General features: G+C 46.6%; 1 protein-coding gene across 2 annotated transcripts in view; it reads right to left on the bottom strand.

Moving 5' to 3' along the window:
• CAB39L (calcium binding protein 39 like) overlaps positions 1-24,030 on the bottom strand; it is a 212,963-nt gene that overhangs the window by 187,470 nt on the left and 1,463 nt on the right. The window lies entirely within an intron of this gene.

Genomic DNA, 24,030 nt, shown 5'->3' with positions numbered 1-24,030 from the left:
AGGCTGACATCAAGTGGGCTACCGACGCAGCCATGGCTCTAACATTATGAGCCGTGACATGACCCTCAAGAGCCAGCCCCGCCTGGGCGTAAGTGAAGGAAATGCAATCTGCTAGCCAACTGGATATGGTGCGTTTCCCTACAGCCACTCCCCTCCTATTGGGATCAAAAGAAACAAACAATTGGGCGGACTGTCTGTGGGGCTGTGTCCGCTCCAGGTAGAAGGCCAATGCTCTCTTGCAGTCCAATGTGTGTAGCTGACGTTCAGCAGGGCAGGAATGAGGACGGGGAAAGAATGTTGGCAAGACAATTGACTGGTTCAGATGGAACTCCGACACAACCTTTGGCAAGAACTTAGGGTGAGTGCGGAGGACTACTCTGTTATGATGAAATTTGGTGTAAGGGGCCTGGGCTACCAGGGCCTGAAGCTCACTGACTCTACGAGCTGAAGTAACTGCCACCAAGAAAATGACCTTCCAGGTCAAGTACTTCAGATGGCAGGAGTTCAGTGGCTCAAAAGGAGGTTTCATCAGCTGGGTGAGAACGACATTGAGATCCCATGACACTGTAGGAGGCTTGACAGGGGGCTTTGACAAAAGCAAGCCTCTCATGAAGCGAACAACTAAAGGCTGTCCTGAGATCGGCTTACCTTCCACATGGTAATGGTAAGCACTGATTGCACTAAGGTGAACCCTTACAGAGTTGGTCTTGAGACCAGACTCAGACAAGTGCAGAAGGTATTCAAGCAGGGTCTGTGTAGGACAAGAGCGAGGATCTAGGGCCTTGCTGTCACACCAGACGGCAAACCTCCTCCAATGGAAGAAGTAACTTCTCTTAGTGGAATCTTTCCTGGAAGCAAGCAAGATGCGGGAGACACCCTCGGACAGACCCAAAGAGGCAAAGTCTACGCCCTCAACATCCAGGCCGTAAGAGCCAGCGACTGGAGGCTGGGATGCAGAAGTGCCCCTTCGTCCTGTGTGATGAGGGTCGGAAAACACTCCAATCTCCACGGTTCTTCGGAGGACAACTCCAGAAGAAGAGGGAACCAGATCTGACGCGGCCAAAAAGGAGCAATCAGAATCATGGTGCCTCGGTCTTGCTTGAGTTTCAACAAAGTCTTCCCCACCAGAGGTATGGGAGGATAAGCATACAGCAGGCCCTCCCCCCAGTCCAGGAGGAAGGCATCCGATGCCAGTCTGCCGTGGGCCTGAAGCCTGGAACAGAACTGAGGGACTTTGTGGTTCACTCGAGATGCGAAGAGATCTACCAAGGGGGTGCCCCACACCTGGAAGATCTGTCGTACCACACGGGAACTGAGTGACCACTCGTGAGGTTGCATAATCCTGCTCAACCTGTCGGCCAGACTGTTGTTTACGCCTGCCAGATATGTGGCTTGGAGCCCCATGCCGTGACGGCGAGCCCAGAGCCACATGCTGACGGCTTCCTGACACAGGGGGCGAGATCCGGTGCCCCCCTGCTTGTTGACATAGTACATGGCAACCTGGTTGTCTGTCTGAATTTGGATAATTTGGTGGGACAGCCGATATCTGAAAGCCTTCAGAGCGTTCCAGATCGCTCGTAGCTCCAGGAGATTGATCTGCAGATCGCGTTCCTGGAGGGACCAGCTTCCTTGGGTGTGAAGCCCATCGACATGAGCTCCCCATCCCAGGAGGGACGCATCCGTGGTCAGCACCTTTTGTGGCTGAGGAATTTGGAAGGGACGTCCCAGAGTCAAATTGGAGCAAATCGTCCACCAATATAGGGATTTGAGAAAACTCGTGGACAGGTGGATCACGTCCTCTAGACCCCCAGCGGCCTGATACCACTGGGAGGCTAGGGTCCATTGAGCAGATCTCATGTGAAGACGGGCCATGGGCGTCACATGAACTGTGGAGGCCATGTGGCCCAACAATCTCAACATCTGCCGAGCTGTGATCTGCTGGGACGCTCGCACCCGCGAGACGAGGGACAACAAGTTGGTGGCTCTCGTCTCTGGGAGATAGGCGCGAGCCGTCCGAGAATCCAGCAGAGCTCCTATGAATTCGAGTCTCTGCACTGGGAGAAGATGGGACTTTGGATAATTTATCACAAACCCCAGTAGCTCCAGGAGGCGAATAGTCATCTGCATGGACTGCAGGGCTCCTGCCTCGGATGTGTTCTTCACCAGCCAATCGTCGAGATATGGGAACACGTGCACCCCCAGCCTGCGAAGTGCCGCTGCTACTACAGCCAAGCACTTTGTGAACACCCTGGGCGCAGAGGCGAGCCCAAAGGGTAGCACACAGTACTGGAAGTGGCGTGTGCCCAGCTGAAATCGCAGATACTGTCTGTGAGCTGGCAGTATCGGGATGTGAGTGTAGGCATCCTTCAAGTCCAGAGAGCATAGCCAATCGTTTTGCTGAATCATGGGGAGGAGGGTGCCCAGGGAAAGCATCCTGAACTTTTCTTTTACGAGATATTTGTTCAGGGCCCTTAGGTCTAGGATGGGACGCATCCCCCCTGTTTTCTTTTCCACAAGGAAGTACCTGGAATAGAATCCCAGCCCTTCCTGCCCGGATGGCACGGGCTCGACCGCATTGGCGCTGAGAAGGGCGGAGAGTTCCTCTGCAAGTACCTGCTTGTGCTGGAAGCTGTAAGACTGAGCTCCCGGTGGACAATTTGGAGGTTTTGAGGCCAAATTGAGGGTGTATCCTTGCCGGACTATTTGCAGAACCCACTGATCGGAGGTTATGAGAGGCCACCTTTGGTGAAAAGCTATCAACCTCCCCCCGACCGGCAGGTCGCCCGGCACTGACACTTGGATGTCGGCTATGCCCTGCTGGAGCCAGTCAAAAGCTCGCCCCTTGCTTTTGCTGGGGAGCCGCGGGGCCTTGCTGAGGCGCACGCTGCTGACGAGAGCGAGCGCGCTGGGGCTTAGCCTGGGCCGCAGGCTGTCGGGAAGGAGGATTGTACCTACGCTTACCAGAAGCATAGGGACCAGTCTTCCTTCCCCCGAAAAATCTTCTACCTGTAGAGGTAGATGCTGAAGGCTGCCAGCGGGAGAACTTGTCGAATGCGGTGTCCCGCTGGTGGAGAGACTCTACCACCTGCTCGACTTTTTCCCCAAAAATGTTGTCCGCACGGCGAGTCCGCAATCCGCTGCTGGATTCTATTCTCCAGGTCGGCGGCACGCAGCCATGAGAGCCTGCGCATCACCACACCTTGAGCAGCGGCCCTGGACGCAACATCAAAAGTGTCATAAACTCCTCTGGCCAGGAATTTTCTGCACGCCTTCAGCTGCCTGACCACCTCCTGAAAAGGCTTGGCTTGCTCAGGGGGAAGAGCATCAACCAAGCCCGCCAACTGCCGCACATTGTTCCGCATGTGTATGCTCGTGTAGAACTGGTAAGACTGGATCTTGGCCACGAGCATAGAAGAATGGTAGGCCTTCCTCCCAAAGGAGTCTAAGGTTCTAGGGTCTTTGCCCGGGGGCGCCGAAGCATGCTCCCTAGAACTCTTAGCCTTCTTTAGGGCCAAATCCACAACTCCAGAGTCATGAGGCAACTGAGTGCGCATCAGCTCTGGGTCCCCATGGATCCGGTACTGGGACTCGATCTTCTTGGGAATGTGGGGATTACTTAATGGCTTGGTCCAGTTCGCAAGCAATGTCTTTTTCAGGACATGGTGCAAGGGAACAGTGGACGCTTCCTTAGGTGGAGAAGGATAGTCCAGGAGCTCAAACATTTCAGCCCTGGGCTCGTCCTCCACAACCACCGGGAAGGGGATGGCCGTAGACATCTCCCGGACAAAGGAAGCGAAAGACAGACTCTCAGGAGGAGAAAGCTGCCTTTCAGGAGAGGGAGTGGGATCAGAAGGAAGACCCCCAGACTCCTCGTCAGAGAAATATCTGGGGTCTTCTTCGTCCTCCCACGAGGCCTCACCCTCGGTGTCAGACACAAGTTCACGGACCTGTGTCTGCAACCTCGCCCGGCTCGACTCCGTGGAGCCACGTCCACGATGGGGGCGTCGAGAGGTAGACTCCCTCGCCCGCATCGGCGAAGCTCCCTCCGCCGACGTAGTCGGGGAGCCTTCCTGGGAGGTGGCCGCGGTCGGCACCGCACGCGGTACCGACGTCGGGGACTTCAACCTGGGCGATGGACCAGCCGGCGCCACGCTCGACGGTACCGGAGGCGCAAGCACTGCCGGTACCGGAGGGGTAGGGCGCAACAGCTCTCCCAGAATCTCTGGGAGAACGGCCCGGAGGCTCTCGTTCAGAGTGGCTGCAGAAAAAGGCTGAGAGGTCGATGCAGGCGTCGACGTCAGAACCTGTTCCGGGCGAGGAGGCTGTTCCGGGCTGTCCAGAGTGGAGCGCATCGACACCTCCTGAACAGAGGGTGAGCGGTCCTCTCGGTGCCGATGCCTGCTGGGTGCCGACTCCCTCGGCGACCCAGAGCTCTCGGTGCCGACACGGGGAGGAGACCGGTGTCGATGCTTCTTCGACTTCTTCCGAAGCATGTCACCGGAGCTCCCCGGCACCGACGAGGAGGACGTAGAATCCATCCGTCGCTTCCTCGGGGCCGAGACCGAAGAGGGTCGATCCCGGGGGGGCTGTACCGCAGGAGCCCTCAGGGTAGGAGGAGACCCACCCGAAGGCTCACCGCCACCAGCAGGGGAATGGACAGCCCTCACCTGCACTCCTGACGATGCACCTCCGTCCGACGACATCAGCAGACGAAGTCTCGGTACCACCGACGTCGATGCAGTCGCCCGATGCCTCGGCGCCGATGCAGAGGTCCTATGCCTCGATGCAGTCGATGGAGCGGCAGCCAAGGAAGATGGTCCGGACGCTGACGACGTCGATGCACTCGATGCCTCCGGTGCCGACGAAGAGCCCGAGAACAAAACGTTCCACTGGGCTAATCTCGCTACCTGAGTCCGCCTTTGTAACAGGGAACACAGACTGCAGTTCTGAGGGCGGTGCTGGGCCCCTAGACACTGAAGACACGCAGAGTGTCTATCAGTGAGCGAGATTACCCGGGCGCACTGGGTGCACTTCTTGAAGCCGCTGGAAGGCTTCGATGTCATGGGCGGAAAAATCACGCCGGCGAAATCAAAGGCCGAAATGGCGAAAATTGAAGCACCAAAATTTAAAGGGAGAAAAATCTCGACCGAGGCCAAACTAGGCCTACCCCGACAACGAAAGAAAACTTACGGGGCAAAAGCTGTGAAAATTACGGGAAGGGCAGAAAACCCGAAAGGGTCTTCCGGAACACTTCCGGAGCGCTTCCCGAACTTTTTCAACGAAAAACAAGGAAAAAACACGTCGAAAAGGACGAGCGAGGTCGACTCTCTGGGGCACGAACGGCGTAACACGACCGTACCGAGCGCGGACGAAAGAAGACTGGCCGGCTCGAGCCGGTTTCGGGCGGGAAGACGGCCGCGCATGCGCGGTGCGCATGGGCGCGCGAGGACTAGCAAAGGCCTTTGCTAGTAAACTTTCCGATGGAGGGGGCTGCCGAGGACGTCAACCCATCAGTGAGAACAAGCAGCCTGCTTGTCCTCGGAGAAGAGTAAAACAATATTTTACCTTGGAAAGTATAATTACTTAGAGGAAAGTTCTGAAAGTTTTATTGTTTAACTAGCTCTCACTAGGTCACCTGGCACTACAGTACAGACAAGAATGGTAAATCACTGCAAGAAACTAAAAGTTTATTTTTTGTTTGTTTAATTTTAGCATTAATATAGCATTATATAATCAATTATATATAGCATTATATAATCAATTGGCTATACTTACATTTTCTCTATCAATACTCTGTAATCCCTATTACTATGTAAGCCGCATTGAACATTCTTCGCGTGGGAAAGCACGGGGTACAAATGTAATAATAAATAAATAAATTACATAGAGGCTCAATGTCCCTTCCAAAACAGCTTACAATCTATGGTGGTTTTATTTAGAGAAGGAATTTGTAGAGCTCCATTGGCTCCCTGTAGAATCATCTATCCAATTTAAGTGATATGATTAGCTTTTCAAGCTATGTACTTGAATGGATACTTATATTTATGGGAGCTCAAGAGGCTATATGAGCCACCTAGAAATTTGGTCTTCAAAACAGGGTCTGCTGATCAAGCCACACTATGTAAATTTACAATGTATGCGGTAAAGAAGCTGCTGCAATACAAGGACCACATCTGTGGTACTCTTTGCCCTTTAAGATGATTAGACAGTACCATACATTTACAAAGAAGGTAAATGCATGGCTCTTCAGGAAGTGGTGCAAAGAAGATTAGAGTAGGGAAGAAGGTATTTGTTAAGGCTACTATGGGGTTTGTCTTCTCTGACTGCTAAGGTACAATCAGGGCAGTTTGGGAGTGGAGTCTTGGAGGAGCCAGAACTTATGTAGTCATGGGCCATATTTAGTGCCGATGCCCGCATAGTGAGCAGTCACATACGACCACACAAAAGGCTACGCAGTCCTATTTGCCATGCTGAGTCAGACTGAAGGTCCATCTAGCCCAGTATTCTGCTTCTAGTAGTGGCTAATCCAGATCACAAGTACCTGGTAGAATCCCAAACAGTAGTAAGATTCCATACTGCTGACCCCAGGAATAGGTAGTGGCTTCCCCCATGTCTCACCTTAATAGCAGTTTATGGACTTTTTCTCCAGGAACTTGTCAAAACTTTTTTTTAAATCCAGTTATGCTGTTTTTCAAACTTCCTCCAGCAATGTGTTCCAGAGCTTTAATTGTTGAATGAAGAAGTATTTTCTCCTGTTTGTTTTAAAAATGTATTACCATATAACTTCAGAGTCCCCTTGTCTTTGTATTTTTTTAAAGAGTAAACAATTGATTCACATTTAACTGTTCTATTCCACTCAGGAATTTCTAGACCTCTATCATATCCACCCTCAGCCATCTCTTCAAGCTGAAAACCCCTAATCTCTTAAGACTTTCTTCTATTTATTTATTTGTTTGTTTTAAAGTTGGATTTATTGCCTTTTTGAAAAAATTCACCCAGGGCACTGTAGAGTAAGAGCAAGTCAAACAAAGGCGACAGGCAATTACAGCAGTAAAAATATTAAAACAAAAAATTCATAGTATGCTACTAAAATTGTTAGCATGATATGCAATAAAACATTTGAACAGACATCATTAGGTGTACGCAAAAGTGGAACACAGATAAGATAAAGTAATAGGCGTTAGAAAATGAGGAGACTAGTTTAAAGAAAGTTGTAGATGAAGACAGAAAGGTGTACAAATATATCAGCTAGGGTAGAAGATAAGAAAGTCCTGGTACAGTATGTGCAGTCAGTGTTAGTACTTGTGTGTGCAACTTAACTGCTTCTTCTATTAAAAGTTTGGGAGAAAAGCCAACCTTTCACTTGCTTTCTGAAGTAAAGCTATTCTGGTGTTGTGTGAACCCTTCCAGAGAATACATTCCAGAGTGTGGGAGCTACTCCAGAGAAGGCTCGTTGGCAGGTGTCACATCATGTGATGTTCCTTGAAGAGGGATACTCTGTGGGAAGACCTTGGGATTATGTAGAGGGAGAACCTGCTCTTCAAGTACTGTGGCCATTTACTTAAAAGGGCCTTGAAGGTCTGACACAGATTTAAATGTAGCCCTGGTATTGTACTAGTAGCCTAGAAACTTTTGTGGAAATATTGTGGTGTTCTCACGTTGCTTACAACTTTCTATGAGTCTTGCTGCAGCATTCTGAAATCAACTAGACCTGATGCAAACACCTTGTAGTCTGACCATCATAGAATACATTACAATAATCCAGTCTTTGTGTTATTATGGCGTGAACCAGTGACAAGGCACTTGCCTGCTCAATGTATGGAGAGAGGCAACAGTTGTTGCAAATGATAGAAGCAGCTCTTGAAGGTTGCCTGGATTTGGAGGGATCAATCTAAGTGTTGAATCTACCTGTCGTATCTCCCAAAAGAGATTCTGAAATCAGGTCTGTACCCACTTGTGTTGGGGACCCACAGGAGCACAGTTTTACTTGGGTTCAGGCAAAATTTGTTATTAGCCCATTCTTGAACAGGTGTTAAATGGGTGGTCAATTTATTCAGGGCTGTAGGTAAGTCTTGTTCAATGGGCATGAGTAGCTGCACATCATCTGCGTACATGTAGAATAGAGTACCCATTGACCTACAGCTAGTGGCTTGAGATAGATAATGAACAGAATAGGCGACAGTATCAATCTTTGATACTGTCAGCACCCATGGAGGCAATGAGGTGCCGTTAATAGATAGGATAGGATCTGAACCAAACAAGTACTGTGCTTCTAATACCTGTTTCTTCAAGTCATACTACTGGTTCACAACTTCAAAATGCTGCCGAGATATCCAGCAGTACTAACACTGAGGTAAATCCTCTGTCTCTGTTGTGAAGAACATCTAGTAGTGATAAAAAAAACCATTTCTGTTCCATAACTGGGTCTGAATCCAGATTGACATGGATCTAGCTAGTTTCTCTTCTAGCCAATCATTGAGTTGAACACAGACAGCAAAGGTACTTACCTGTAGCAGGTGTTCTCCGAGGACAGCAGGCTTTATATTCTCATAAGTGGGTGACATCAACCAACGTCGCCCGGTCCTGAACTTATAACAAGTAGAGCTTTGTAGAGTGCGAGATATGTTCCACTGCACATGCGCGAGTGACTTCCCGCCAGCCGCGTGAACATGGTCTCCTCAGTTTAGTATTACAGCAAAAATAAAGACAAAACAATAGAGGAGAGAACTCCAAGGGGAGGTGGGAGGGATTCTGAGAATATAAAGCCTGCTGTCCTCAGAGAACACTTGCTAGAGGTAAGTACCTTCACTTTCTCCAAGGACAAGCAGGCTTATCTGTTTTCACAAGTGGGGCATCCCTAGCATCCAGCCTCACCAAAAGCAACAAACACTGGTCAACTGGGCCTTGCAATGGCGAGGACACAACATACATTAACCTGAAACTATATACAGCTGAGTGAGAGTGCAGCCTGGAACAGAATAAAATGGGCCTAGGAGGGTAGAGTTGGATTTTAGATGCCAAACAGATTCTGCAACACTGTCTGTCCAAACCGACTGCCGTGTTGGGTATCCTGCTCAAGGCAGTAGTGTGATGTGAATGTGTGGACTGAAGACCACATCGCAGATATGCAAATTTCTTCAATGGAGGCTGACCTCAAGTGGGCTACCGACGCAGTCATGGCTCTGACATTGTGAGCCGTGACATGACCCTCTAGGACCAGTCCAGCCTGGGCATAGGTGAAAGAAATGCAGCCTGCCAGTCAAATAGAAATGGTGCATTTCCCCACTGGCAAACCCCATCCTGTTGGGATCAAGAGAAACAAGAAGTTGGACACACTGTCTGAGGGACCTGGTCCACCCCATGTAATAGGCCAATGCTCTCTTGAAATCCAAGGTGCTTTCGCCAGGATGGGCATGATGTTGGGGAAAGAATGTTGGCAAGAAAATCGATTGGATCAGATGGAATTCTGACACCACCTTCAGCAGTAATTTAGGGTGGTGTGGAAGACTACTCTGTTATGATGAAACTTAGTATAAGGTGCATCCACCACTAAGGCCTGAAGCTCACTAACTCTACGAGCTGACGATAACAGCCACCAAGAAAATTACCTTCCAGGTCAAGTACTTCAGATGGCAGGAATTCAGTGGCTCGAAAGGAGCCTTCATCAGCTGGGTGAGAACAATGTTGAGATCCCATGACACTGGTGGAAGTTTGACATGGGGCTTTGACAAAAGCAAACAACTAGAGGCTGTCCAGAGATGGTCTTATCTTCTACACGTTGATGATGAGCACTAATTGCACTAAGATGAACCCTTACGGAATTGGTCTTGAGACCAGATTCCGATAGGTGTAGAAGGTATTCAAGCAGGGTCTGTATAAGGCAAGCAACGGGATCTAGGGCCTTGCTCTCAACCAGACAGCAAACCTCCTCCATTTAAAAGAATAGCACCTCTTAGTGGAATCTGTCCTGGAAGCCAGCAAGACCGAAGAGACACCCTCCGAAAGACCCAAGGAAGCGAATTCTAGGCTCTCAACATTCAAGCTGTGACAGCCAGAGACTGGCAGCTTGTTACACCAGCAGAAGCACACTATTTACAAGTGACATCACTTCAAGAGCCCTTTTGTTCTACATGTTTTTATGATACTGTGATTGATTTGAACCATTATGACCCCTGATGAAGGCTTTTTAGCCGAAACACTGCCCTTGCTGGGTCTTTTCTTTGGGTCAGTTTACCATTGGCAAATAAACTTTTGGACGCTCTTACTCCATTGTTTGCCTTGGTCATTTGATACATTCCCACTTCCACCCATGCTGTTACTATTTGAAAACTACCCACCCTCCCTGCAGGTAAAAGCAGAGGCCTAGCTGCCATAGAGTAAGCCTGGCAAAATGATTAGGGCCACTCAGTGGTAGGGGCAGCCTGCAGTTGGACCCTCCAAATCCAGCATCACTCCCTTTCTCTGCCCTCTCATCCCCAGATCAGAATCCTCCCCTTTTCCTACACCTTATCCCCCACCTGCCCACACCGGACAGGTCTAGCACCTCTCTTGCTGGTCCTCCAGATGTGCAGTGGTCCCTGGCAGAGGCAGACTGTGAAAACAGTCTTTCTGTGGGCTGGCCCTGCCTGGGCCTTTTCTATGCTGTGGCCTGCCCAGAGGAAGTTTTATCAGAGAGGCAGGCGGCAGCATAGGAAAGACCCACTGACAGCCTATTTTCACAGCCTGCCTCTGCCAGGGACTGCTGCATGTCTGGGCATCACGGATGGAGAGAAGGGTGTGCTGGAGATGCTAGATCCATGCTGGGGGAAGCAGGGATGATGGAGAGATGCCAGATCTGTGAGAAGGGAGGAGGAAGCAGAGGGAAGAAAGAGAGAGAGAGAATACCCAGAGCAAAGTGGAAGAGAAGCAGAGGAAAGAGATATATAGACCTTGAGAGAGGGGGAAAATAGCGGGAGAGAGAGATGGACTGCATTGACCCAGGGGAAAGAGAGAAGCCAGCCATTGGGGTAGGGGTGCAGGAGGAAGGGAAAAGAGGGAAGAAGCTGGAGATAGAGAGATGAAGGGACAGAGAAGAGATTCTGGATACAAGGGGAGGAATAAGGACACAGAGAGAGAATAGAGACAAAAAGGGCAGATACTGAACTTCTGATTCAACTTCTTGTTTCTGCAGGGAAGGGATGAATCAGAGGGAGTGAACAAGAACAGGCCACAGGCAGCCCAGGAGGATAGAGAGATGCAGGGACAGAGAAGAGATTCTGGATACAAGGGGAGGAATAAGGACACAGAGGGAGAATAGAGACAAAAAGGGCAGATACTGAACTTCTGATTCAAGTTCTTGTTTCTGCAGGGAAGGGATGAATCAGAGGGAGTGCTCAAGAACAGGCCACAGGCAGCCCAGGAGGATTGCTGCACTGCTGCGGCTCTATAGAAGATACTTTTGAAGGTACACAGCGAGAGGGGTGGGGATTGAGATGCTGAACCCATGGGCTGGTGGGGAAGATATGCAGGATCGTGCTGCTGAGAGGTTTGGAGGATGCTTCATTTTTCCATCCTCATAGATAAGATGACCCTGTTTTTTAGGGCAAATTTTAGTCAAATTTCTTGACATAGTTGATTATATATGGTAATTGATGGTTAGCCCTGAAAAAGTGCTGATTTTTACTAGTACCTACATGCAAAAAGTTGCACCTGCCTTGGAACAGGTATAGCTTTGCATGGCAGCTTTCCAGTGAGTTGTTTTATAAAGGCACATTTACATGTTGCCTTTGTAAAATATTTGTAAAATATAGCACAAAAAATATCCACCCTGCCAAGACAATTCCTTATACAGATATTTGCCAGACCATCAGAGGTGTAGCTCAAGTTAAAAACTTTGCCATTCGACTACATCATCGAAATAGTCACAGTTCAGTTTAACATATCTTCAAAAATGTTTCATTCTTTTAACTTTCACTCGTATAAACATTTAAATAAGAGTACTCATCTTTCATTACAGAAAATCTTTCTTGTATAAATCAAGCACGGAGGCCATCATCCAACATGAATCCACATTTTTGCTGAAAAGCTGTATCAAGGATGAATCTCCTTAAATCTCAAACCCATGCTGTACCATCATTCACTTACTCACTTGAGACATTCTTGATACAGCTTTTCAGCAAGAATGTGGATTCATGTTGGATGATGGCCTCCATATTTTGTTTTCTACAAGCAAAGTTTTCTATAATTAAAGATGGCATCCTTTTATTACCCTTTTACTGTACAGAGAACAGTAATGTGCAGACTTTGGTCTTCATAAAAGGAGCAGAAAAAGCATGCCAGACTAAGTAGAATTGACAGGAGAGCTTCCAGCAGTAATCCTCTTTGTTCTATTAATTGTCTTGAAACACCATCCGAAGGCTGATGGGAACCACCTTCCTTTCTGATCTCTCATTTCTTTTTCCCCTTTTATTCTCTACTGCTGTCAAATCTGTACCTTTCTTTTATGCATTGTGGAAACGGCTTTGAAGCCTATGCCAGGCCCTCTGCAGTATATCAAGTTTCTGGAAAAAAATAAAGCACTCAAGACCCATCTTTTCTCTGAAGCCTTTAATTCTTCGTCTGTCCTTCTCTTCTGCCTCTCACTCCTCTATGATTTTTAAGGCTTTATAAACCTCATTGGTACCTTCCCAGGTCTTTTGGCTTTCTGAGAAGTGCTGAGAGAAGAGGACACTTCTCTCTGGTAAGTGCAGTGCTTTTTTTCTAGAAAAAAAGGTGCCGGTACTCATTATGGGCGGGGTCACCACATATGGCTCCACCCCTATGATAGCCACACCCACATTAACCACACCCCCTATACCAGCCATGGCGCATATAAACAGACATCATTGAAAATATTATAGTACTATAGGAGAAAAAAATAACGTGATTTTTTTTCATGATAAATAATCTCTGTAAGCTCTTACGGCTCCAGTATACCCAGTGCAAAATAAGACAGCCAATGTAAATTCTCAAATTGGACATATTACAAACACTAAAATGAAAATAAAATGATTTTTTTCTACCTTGGTTGTCTGGTGACTGTTTTTCTTTCCATATTGGTCCCAGTCTGTAATTCTGCTTTCCTTTGTTTTCGCTTAACTCTTCTGTGCCATTTGTCATTTTTGTCTCCTTTTTCTTTGCTTTCTTCAATATTTTTCAGGCTCTCTCTCTGTCCAGATTTAATTCATTCTTACTATCCATTCTTTAATTTCCTTCATCTACCTGTGGCTTTTCATCTTTTCCTCACCCTTGTTCTCCCCATGCCCCTTCCTCTTATTCTCCAGTCTTTCTCTATTCCCCTTTTCCATCCAGCAGCTCTGCTTTCTCTCCCCATCCTTCCAGTGTCTCCCCTATTTCTTTCTGCATTCTTCCATCCAGCGTCTTCCCTCTTTCTCTCCCCATCCTTCCGTTTTCCCTCTCTCTCTCCCCATCCTTCCATCTGTTTTTCCCCCTCTCTCTCCCCATCCTTCCATCTGTTTTCCCCCCTCTCTCTCCCCATCCTTCCATCTGTTTTCCCCCCTCTCTCTCCCCATCCTTCCATCTGTTTCCCTCTCTCTCTCCCCATCCTTCCATCTGTTTTTCCCCTCTCTCCCCATCCTTCCATCTGTTTTTCCCCTCTCTCCCCATCCTTCCATCTGTTTTCCCCTCTCCCCATCCTTCCATCTGTTTTTCCCCTCTCTCCCCAATCCTTCCATCTGTTTTTCCCTCTCTCTCCCCAATCCTTCCCTCTGTTGGTTTCCCTCTCTCTCCCCAATCCTTCCCTCTGTTGGTTTCCCTCTTTCTCTCTCTCCCCAATCCTTCCCTCTGTTGGTTTCCCTCTTTCCTCAATCCTTCCCTCTGTTGGTTTCCCTCTTTCCATCTCTCCCCAATCCTTCCCTCTGTTGGTTTCCCTCTCTTCCCAATCCTTCCCTCTGTTGGTTTCCCTCTCTCCCCAATCCTTCCCTCTGTTGGTTTCCCTCTCTCCCCAATCCTTCCCTCTGTTGGTTTCCCTCTTTCCCTCTCTCCCCAATCCTTCCCTCTGTTGGTTTCCCTCTTTCCCTCTCTCCCCAATCCTTCCCTCTGTTGGTTTCCCTCTTTCTCTCTCTCCCCAATCCTTCCCTCTGTTGGTTTCCCTCTTTCCCTCTCTCCCCAATCCTTCCCTCTGTTGGTTTCCCTCTTTCCCTCTCTCCCCAATCCTTCCCTCTGTTGGTTTCCCTCTTTCTCTCTCTCCCCAATCCTTCTCTCTGTTGGTTTCCCTCTTTCTCTCTCTCCCCAATCCTTCTCTCTGTTGGTTTCCCTCTTTCTCTCCCCAATCCTTCCCCCCCCCCCCCCCCCGTGACACTCCGGGCGAGTCCTGCACTTAGTTTTTTTTTTTAAAGACTCAGAATGCGCGAACGATGCAGCCGGCAGCGATTGAAAGAGGCTGTCTGGGCTGGCGTCTGCGTCGGAGCTTCCCTCACCCTCTGCGAGTCCCACCTTCGTTGTTACAACTTCCTGTTTCGTGGGACTCGCAGAGGGTGAGGGAAGCTCCGACGCAGACGCCAGCCCAGACAGCCTCTTTCAATCGCTGCCGGCTGCATCGTTCGCGCGTTCTGAGTCTTTAAAAAAAAAAAACTAAGTGCAGGAGTCGCCCGGAGTGTCACGGGGGGGGGGGGGGGGGCGGAGCGGGCAAAAAAAGGTGCCGGTACGCCGTACCGTTGCGTACCGGCACAAAAAAAGCACTGGGTAAGTGAACATTATTTTGGTCTGTGCTTTGGGACTTGGGTTTAATGGAGGAATTGTAGGCTATTGACAGAATAAAAATATAAAAAAAGCAAACTTTATCAACTAGTCTCCATACTCTTTTTCCCTAATTTTCTTTTTACTACAGCATTAACAGAGAGACTCAAGCAGGCACAGCAGGGCCTAGTTTAGTCTTCAATCCCTCCCACCCCTAGCACAGTTCTTCAGTTATAATTATTCTAATTAGGATAACAAGGGAGGAGTGCTCTTACAGAGTTCTAATTACCTTTCATCACTTTCTAAGAAGAAAACAATAAATCACACATTATACCATATAAGCTTAACTTTTTTTAAATATTAGACTAATATCCTTAATACCTTAGCAAGTTTTAAATTATTGAAAAACTCAAATACTAAGAAGGAGACAGCAAGTCCAACAGCTAGAAGGGCACTATCCAGTCTTTTGCACTGAGTGTTACATGTATGATTATCTCCCAGTTGGTGAGAGGTTATATGTGTGTGCCCGATGCAAAGAGCTCCCAGCTCTCAAAGAACGGGTCCATTCTCTTGAGGCTAGAACAACAGGCTTGGAGAAGCTGAGGGAGACAGAGAGGTACATAGATGAGACCTATAGGGACATTGTAGAGAAGTCCCACCCCCAGTCTGGCAGCACCTGTGCTACGTTGGAGAGAGGTCTCCTAGAAGGAGAGCATCATCCTGGTGAAGTAGGAAGTACTCCTGTAGCCAGTTTTATCTTTCCACACCTGACATCACTGCGGAAACCCAGGCCAAAGTATCTGCCTGCTTATCCGACATTGCTGCCTGGATGTCCAACCGCCACCTGAAACTGAACATGGCCAAGACCGAACTTCTTGTCTTCCCACCCAAACCCACTTCCCCTCTACCTCCACTCTCTATTTCGGTTGATAACACCCTCATCGTCCCCGTCTCATCTGCCCGCAACCTCGGTGTCATCTTCGACTCCTCCCTCTCCTTCTCTGCGCATATCCAGCAGATAGCCAAGACCTGTCGCTTCTTCCTCTATGAAATAAAAGTGGGAGGGCGACCAAGAATTCCAAAGACTGAAAGGATATATAATAATAAAGATGTTACCAAGGATTCCAAAGACTGAAAGGATATATAATATCCTCTATAACATTAGCAAAATCCGCCCTTTCCTCTCTGAGCACACCACCCGAACTCTCATCCACTCTCTCATTACCTCTCGCCTTGACTACTGCATCCTACTCCTCACTGGTCTCTCACTTAGCCACCTATCCCCCCTTCAGTCCGTCCAGAACTCTGCTGCACGTCTTATCTTCCGCCTGAACCGATACACTCATACCACCCCCCTCCTCAAGTCACTTCATTGGCTTCCGATCAGGTACCGCATTCAATTCAAGCTTCTGCTACTAACCTACAAATGTACTCGATCTGCAGCCCCTCCTTACCTCTCAACCCTCATCTCCCCTTACGTTCCTACCCGTAACCTCCGCTCTCAAGACAAATCCCTCCTTTCAGTACCCTTCCCCACCACCGCTAACTCCAGGCTCCGCCCTTTCTGCCTCGCCTCACCCCACGCGTAGAACAAACTCCCCGAGCCCATACGCCAGGCCCCCTCCCTGCCCATCTTCAAATCTCTGCTTAAAACCCACCTCTTCAACATCGCCTTCGGCACCTAACCTCTACACCTCTACCCAGGAAATCTAGTCTGCTCAACTTGACATTTCGTTCTTTAGATTGTAAGCTCCTTTGAGCAGGGACCGTCCTTCTTTGTTTATTTTGTACAGCGCTGTGTAACCCTAGTAGCGCTCTAGAAATGTTAAGTAGTAGTAGTAAGTAGCAGGATATGCCCACCAGGGGATGCACTATCCTCTCACACTCAGGATATGTCTCCAAGAATTCCTGCCCCGGTGGGAAGGGAAGGGAAATGGGACTTGATATACCGCCTTTCTGTGGTATTTTGCAACTACATTCAAAGCGGTTTACATATATACAGGTACTTATTTTGTACCTGGGGCAATGGAGGGTTAAGTGACTTGCCCACAGTCACAAGGAGCTGCAGAGGGAATCGAATCCAGGTCCCCAGGATGCACTAACCACTAGGCTAGGGAAGGGTTAGGACAGCTGTTGTAGTTGGTGATTTGATTGTTAGGCATGTAGATAGCAGGGTGGCTGGTGGACGTGAGGGTCGCCTGGTCACTTGCCTGCCTGGTGCGAAGGTGGCAGACCTTACACATCACCTAGACAGGATTTTAGATAGTGCTAGGGAGGAGCCGGCTGTCTTGGTACATGTGGGTACCAATGACATAGAAAAGTGTGGGAGGGAGGTTCTGGAAGCCAAATTTAGGATCTTAGGTAGAAAACTGAAGTCCAGATCCTTCAGGGTAGCATTTTCAGAGATGATCCCCATTCCATGCACAGGACCCAAAAGGCAGGCAGAGCTTCAAAATGTGTGGCTGAGACGATGGTGCAGGGATGACGGATTTAGATTTGTCAAGAACTGGGCGACATTCTGTGAAAGAGGGAGACTGTTCTGAAAGGATGGGCTCCACCTTAACCGGGATAGAACCAGGCTGCTGGTGCTAACTTTTAAAAAGGAGATAGAGCAGCCTTTAAACTAGAATTGGGGGGGGGGGGGAGCCGACAGTCACCCAGGAGCACATGGTTCAGTTTAAGGATACTATTGAGACAGGACATTTAGGGAATCCCAATAGAGAGGTTTCAACAATGCTGAAAGTAAGTCAGGTGTGCTTAATGAGAGAGCAGGATAAAGGATGCAAATTATTCCCTTCAGCTTCTAAGCAGCTTGTAGATCAAAGGAAAAAAACATAATTTGAAGTGCCTGTATACAAATGCTAGAAGCCTAAAAAAATAAGATGGGAGATTTAAGAGTACACAGCAGTAAATGATGAGGTAGATATAACAGGCATTTCAGAGATGGTGGAAAAAGAACAATCAATGTGACACTGTGTTAAAAGGGTACAAATTGTATCACAATGAAAGAGAGGATCAAATTGGAGAGGGGATTGCGCAATATGTTAGAGGGAATTGAGTCAAATAAAATAAACATTCTACATGAAACAGATAGAGTCGAATCATTATGTAGAGCTGTACTACTGTCCACCAGGACAGAACGAACAGACGGATTAAGAAATGTTTAGAGATTAGGAAAGCTAACAAATTGGGCAACACTATAATAATGGGCGATTTCAATTATCCAGATATTGACTGGATAAATGTTACATCAAGGAGTTCCAGGGAGATAAAATTTCTAGATGTAATAAACGACTGCTTCTTGGAGCAGCTGGTTCAGGAAACTGACAGGAGGAGGACCCACTTTGGATCTGGTGCTTGGTGGCGTGCAGGGCATACTGCGAGAGGTGGCGGTGTTCGGTCCCCTGGGAAACGCTGATCATAACATGATTAAGTTTGAGCTACTATCTGGGATGAACCCACAACAGAAATCTACTGTAGTTGTATTTAATTTTCGAAAGGGTGACTATAATAAAATAAAGTAAAATAAGGACAATGGTTAAAAAGAAACTAAAAGGATTGGCTGCTTAAGTTAGGACACTAACGGGCTTATTTTCGAAAGAGAAGGGAGCCCATCTTTCAACACAAATTGCAAGATGGGCGTCCTTCTCACAGGGTCCCCAAAATCGGCATAATCAAAAGCCGATTTTGGGCGTCCTCAACTGCTTTCCGTCGTGTGTCGGAGGCGTAGTGAAGGCGGAGCTGGGGTGTGCCTAACACATGGGCATCCTCGACCGATAATGGAAAAAAGAAGAGCGTCCCTGACGAACACTTGGACGACTTTACCTGGTCCTTTTTTTCTTATGACCAAGCCATAAAAATGTGCCCTAAATGACCAGATGACAACCGGAGAGAATAAGGGATGACCTCCCCTTACTCCCCCAGTGGTCACTAACTCCCTCCCACCCTCAAAAAAATGTTTAAATATTTTTTCCAGCCTCAAATATCATACCCAGCTCCATGACAGCAGTATGCAGAACCCTGGAGCAGTTTTAGTGGGTGCAGGCTGTGTTTTTCTGTCCCACAAGGCCCATCCCCCCTACCTGTTACACTTGTGGTGGTAAATGTGAGCCCTTCAAAACCCACCACAAACCCACTGTACCCACATGTAGGTGCTCCCTTTCACCCCTTAGGGCTATGGTAGTGGTGTACAGTTGTGGGGAGTGGGTTTGGGTGGGCTCAGCACACAAGGTAAGGGAGCTATGAAGTCCACAGCAGTACCCCCTAGGGTGCCTGGTTGGTGTCTTGGCATGTCAGGGGAACCAGTGTACTATGAATGCTGGCTCCTCCTACGACCAAAGGGTTTGGATTTGGTCGTTTCTGAGATGGGCGTCCTTGGTTTCCATTATCGCCGAAAATCGGGGACGACCATCTCTAAGGTCAACCTAAATTTTGCGATTTGGGCATCCCCGACAGTGTTGTCGAAATGAAAGATGGATGCCCATCTTGTTTCAATAATACGGGTTTCCCCACCCCTTCGCCAGGACGTCCTGCGAGGACATCCTTATCAGGATTGCTGGAAGTCAAAATTATTGCTGGACATACTTATATTAAAATGAAACTAGCTTGACATACTTAGAGTAATATTAAACCAGTTTCTGACCTCTGAGAACCACCCCCTCCCTCAGGAACCACTGAGGATGACATGGACCAAATGGTGCTGAGAGGCCTAATAGCCCTTTTGTCTCTCAGTTGCTCCTGATTAACATAACTTTTGTCATATCTGGGAGCAGGGCTAGCTAAGAACAAAAGGAGGCCAGACAGAGAGGCTCCATGACTAGTAACTTCAAAAGGAGAACCTGTGAAAATGCTCACCTCTCCTGACTTCAAAGAAAGTACACTGGAATTTGGCTGGGAAGGAAGATAAGTTTTTGATCTCTTTCTGTTCTGGAGGTATAAAGGAGAAACACATAGTGCTCGGGGCACTGCTCTCTGTCCGGGGCACCTCTCCCCCTCGTGCTCTGTCTCCTTGCAAGCAGAGCACACAGGGCTCTGCATGCACGTCTTCTCTCTCTGTCTTTCCCCCTGCACCTACCCATCTCCAGAGCTTTGGCTCTGGCCCCCCTTTCTTCCCCAAAGCTTTCTCTCCCAGAGCACAGGACTATGTTTTCTTAGGCCCTTCTCTCTCTTCCTTTCTCTCTGCACACATATATATACCTCTTGCATCACAACCCCAAGGCTTCTCTCTTCCTCTGAACAAACACCCTATCCTTTCTTTCTCTCTCTAAACACACACCCAGAGAAAGCCTGTACCAGTTACCTGTACTAAGTGCTGTGAGCCTATATATATATCTGCAAAATATAATATACTTTATATATCTAAACCCGTGTGGAGTGTGCATTCTTTGGGAACCCACTGCCTCTGTGAACTGGACCCAGGACCAACCCTAGACAACGATTGCTGACAGTCCTCAGGAAAACTTTGGCACCCCTTTCGATTATGCCTCTATAAATCAGGTGTTGATGTTATTCAAAAATACCATCTTGGAAGCCCAGTCCAGATACATTCCACGTATACGCAAAAGGTGGAAAGAAGAGAAAATGACAGCCAGTATGGTTAAAAGGTGAAGTAAAAGAGGCTATTACAGCCAAAAGATTGTCCTTTAAAGAATGGAAGAAGGATCCAAATGAAGAAAATAAGAAGCAACATTAGAACTGGCAAGTCAGAAGCAAAGCATTAATAAAAAAGGCTAAAAGAGAATATGAAGAGAAACTTGCCGCCGAAGCTAAAATTCACAGTAACAACTTTTTCAGGTACATTAGAAGCAGAAAGCCTGCGAGGGAATCCATGGGACTATTAGATCATGAAGGAGCAAAAGGAGCAAACAGGGAGGACAAGGTCATAGCGGAGAAACTGAATGAATTCTTTGCTTCTGTCTTTACAAAAAATATGTACGAGATCTACCTGTACCAGAAATGGTTTTCAAGGGTGAAAATGCAGAGTAACTGAAAGAAATCTCAGTGAGTATGGAAGACAGAGGCATATTTTCAAAGCACGTAGCCTTCCAAAGTCCCATAGGTTTCTATGGAACTTTGGAAGGCTAAGTGCTTTGAAAATATGCCTCTTAGTGAGACAAATCGACAAGTTAGAGTGATAAATCACCTGGACCAGTTGGCATACATCCAAGGGTACACAAAGAACTCAAGCATGAAATTGCTGATCTGCTGTTAGTAATATGTAACTTGTCGTTAAAATCATCTGTAGTACTTTAAGATTGGAGGGTGACCAATGTGGTGCTGATTTTTAAAAAGGGTTCTAGGGGTGATCTGGGAAATTACAAACTGGTAAGCCTGATGTTGGTGCCGGGCAAAACAGTGGAAACTATTATAAAGAATAAAATTACAGAACACCTAGTCAAACATGGTTTACTGGGACAGTCAGCATGGGTTCAGCCGAGGGAAGTCTTAAATGAAGTAAGACTTTAATGAAGATGATTCTTTGAAGGCATAAAAAACATGTGGATAAAGGTGAGCCTGTTGTGTTGATGTAGTGTATCTAGATTTTCAGAAAGCTTTTCATAAAGTTCCTCAGGAGAGACTCCTGAGAAAATTAAAGAGTCATGGTATAAGAGGCAAGGTTCTGGTGTGGATTAGGAATTGGTTACTGGACAGAAAACAGAGGGTAAGGTTAAATGGTAATTTCAATGTAGGAGGGTGATCACTGGAGTGCCACATGGATCTGTATTGGGACCAGTGTTATTTAACATATTTATAAATGATATGAAATTCGGAACGATGAGTGAGGTGATTAAATTTGCAGATGATACAAAACTATTCAAGGTTGTTAAAACACGTGAAGACTATGAAATATTGCAAGAAGAACTTAGGAACCTGGAAGACTGGGCATCCAAATGGCAGATGAAATTTAATGTGGACAAAAGCAAGGTGATGCACATTGGAAAGCTAGGGTCCACCTTGGGGGTCAGCACTCAAGAAAAAGATCTAGGTGTCATTGTAGATAATACGCTGAAATCTTCTGCTCAATGTGCGGTGATGGACAAAAAAGCAAACAAGATGATAGGAAGTATTAGGAAAGGGATGGTGAACAAGACCAAAAATACTATAATGCCTTTGTATCACTCTATGGAGCAACTGCACCTTGAGTATTGCGCTCAGTTCTGGTCGCCGTATCTCAAAATATATATAGCGGAATTAGAAAAGGTTCAAAGAAGAGCGACCAAAATGATAAAGGAGATGGAACTCCTTTCGTATGAGAAAAGGCTAAAGTTAGGGATCTTCAGCTTGGAAAAAGAGATGAATGAGGGGAGATGTGATTGAGGTCTACGAAATCCTGAGTAGTGTAGAAGAAGTAGAAGTAAATCGATATTTTATTCATTCTAAAAGTACAAAGACTAGGGGATACTCGATGAAGTTATATGGAAATACTTTAAAAACAAATAGGAGGAAATACTTTTTCACTCAACAAATAGTTAAGCTCTGGAACTCTTTGCCAGATGATGTGGTAACAGCTGTTAGCGTATCCGGGTTTTAAAAAGGTTTGGAAAAATTCCTGGAGTAAAAGTCCATAGTTTGCTATTGAGACAGATATGTTGCCACGATTTGGGTTTCTGCCAGGTACTTGTGACCTGGCTTGGCCACTGTTTGGAAAACAGATACTGGCCTAGATGGACCATTGGTCTGACCAAGTATGGCTATTCTTATGTTCTTATGTTACGTATCAAATGCAATAAATAAAATGACCCTGATTTTTTAGCATTAAACCTTAACTATCAAATTATAGTCTAGAGAGAATCCACAAAAGAACTCAGTAAATCCCACGGTGCGAATAAAGAAGATAAAAAAGGTGGGAGTGTAAGCCAGGCTATCCAAAGACTGAAACCAAAAGGTTCAATTAAAAATATGTGACGTTTTAATAGTTTTGTAACAAATAATAATAAAACAACTTTACATAGAGAATGACTCTAATAATAAAACAATTTTACATAGAGAACGACTCGACACAACCATTGTGTTTCGGCCAGGTGGCCTACATCAGGAGTCTGATCACTACGTTAAACCAACGAAGGGAGATTATAAATAGTTATAAATCTCAAAATCTCACCGCTCAAAAACAAACCAAATGATAGATCTGCAGGCAGGATCTAAAAAGGTCTTTATAAAGACCGTTCATTGGGTGATCCTTCTGCCGCTGCGTGCTATAACACCAGCGGCAGAAGGATCACCCAATGAACGGTCTTTTAAAAGACCTTTTTAGATCCTGCCTGCAGATCTATCGTTTGGTTTGTTTTTGAGCAGTGAGATTTTGAGATTTATAACTATTTATAATCTCCCTTCATTGGTTGTGTCGAGTCGTTCTCTATGTAAAATTGTTTTATTATTAGAGTTGTTCTCTATGTAAAGTTGTTTTATTATTATTTGTTACAAAACTATTAAAACGTCACATATTTTTAATTGAACCCTTTGGTTTCAGTCTTTGGATAGCCTGGCTTACACTCCCACCTTTTTTATCTTCTCTATCAAATTATAGACCATTCTTCAAACTTCGCTAAGTCCTTCCTCTCCGTACCAATTGCTACAGATATAGCCAAAGTTAAAAGTATTACTGTCTCTGTACCCAACCTCTCTAAAAGATCCACTAAAAGTTACAAAAATTCCTGCTGGTTTCCTCTGTCTTCGTAAATGGTTAGAATATTGGGCTGAGAACCAGGGGAATTCAGTTCAAGTCCCACTGTTGCTCCCTTTGATCTTGGGCAAGTCACTTAGGGGCCCTTTTAATATAACTTAGCATGTGCTAACGGACACTTGCATTCACGAAGGGCCACATGACCCATAGGTATAAAATAGGACACGCTAAGCTTTAATAAAAGGACCCCCCTAACACTCCATTTCCTCAGATTGAAACTCTGACTGTGAGCCCTCCAGGAACAGAAAAACTAATAAGTGAATATACACCACTTCAATAGCTTTTGGACTTGCAGGCAGTACTGTATATAATTAATGAAAATTAAAAAGAACAGCATGCCCTAGACACATGAAGAAAAGTGGCAGGTGGACCTTTTTTAACACTTTGATACAATCTCTTTTAAACATTTCCTTATTCCATAGATCTTATCCTTATCTTGTCCAAACCTTTTATTTTAACCCAGTTACATTAACAGTATTTACTACCGTGGTAGGACAGAACGGGTGGGTGGAAGGGGGGAGGGATTGGGGATTCTAGACAAGGTACCTTAATAAATATAACACCCCATGTGAGGTTAGCTTAATAGGAAAAATTTCATTTTATTATTCTTTATCATTCACTTTGACAAGGTA

The sequence above is a fragment of the Microcaecilia unicolor genome, chromosome 4, assembly GCF_901765095.1.
Source record: "Microcaecilia unicolor chromosome 4, aMicUni1.1, whole genome shotgun sequence".
Classification (NCBI taxonomy): Eukaryota; Metazoa; Chordata; class Amphibia; order Gymnophiona; family Siphonopidae; genus Microcaecilia; species Microcaecilia unicolor.
Note: the sequence above shows the minus strand (reverse complement) of the source record. Positions and strands in the feature narration are given on the sequence as shown.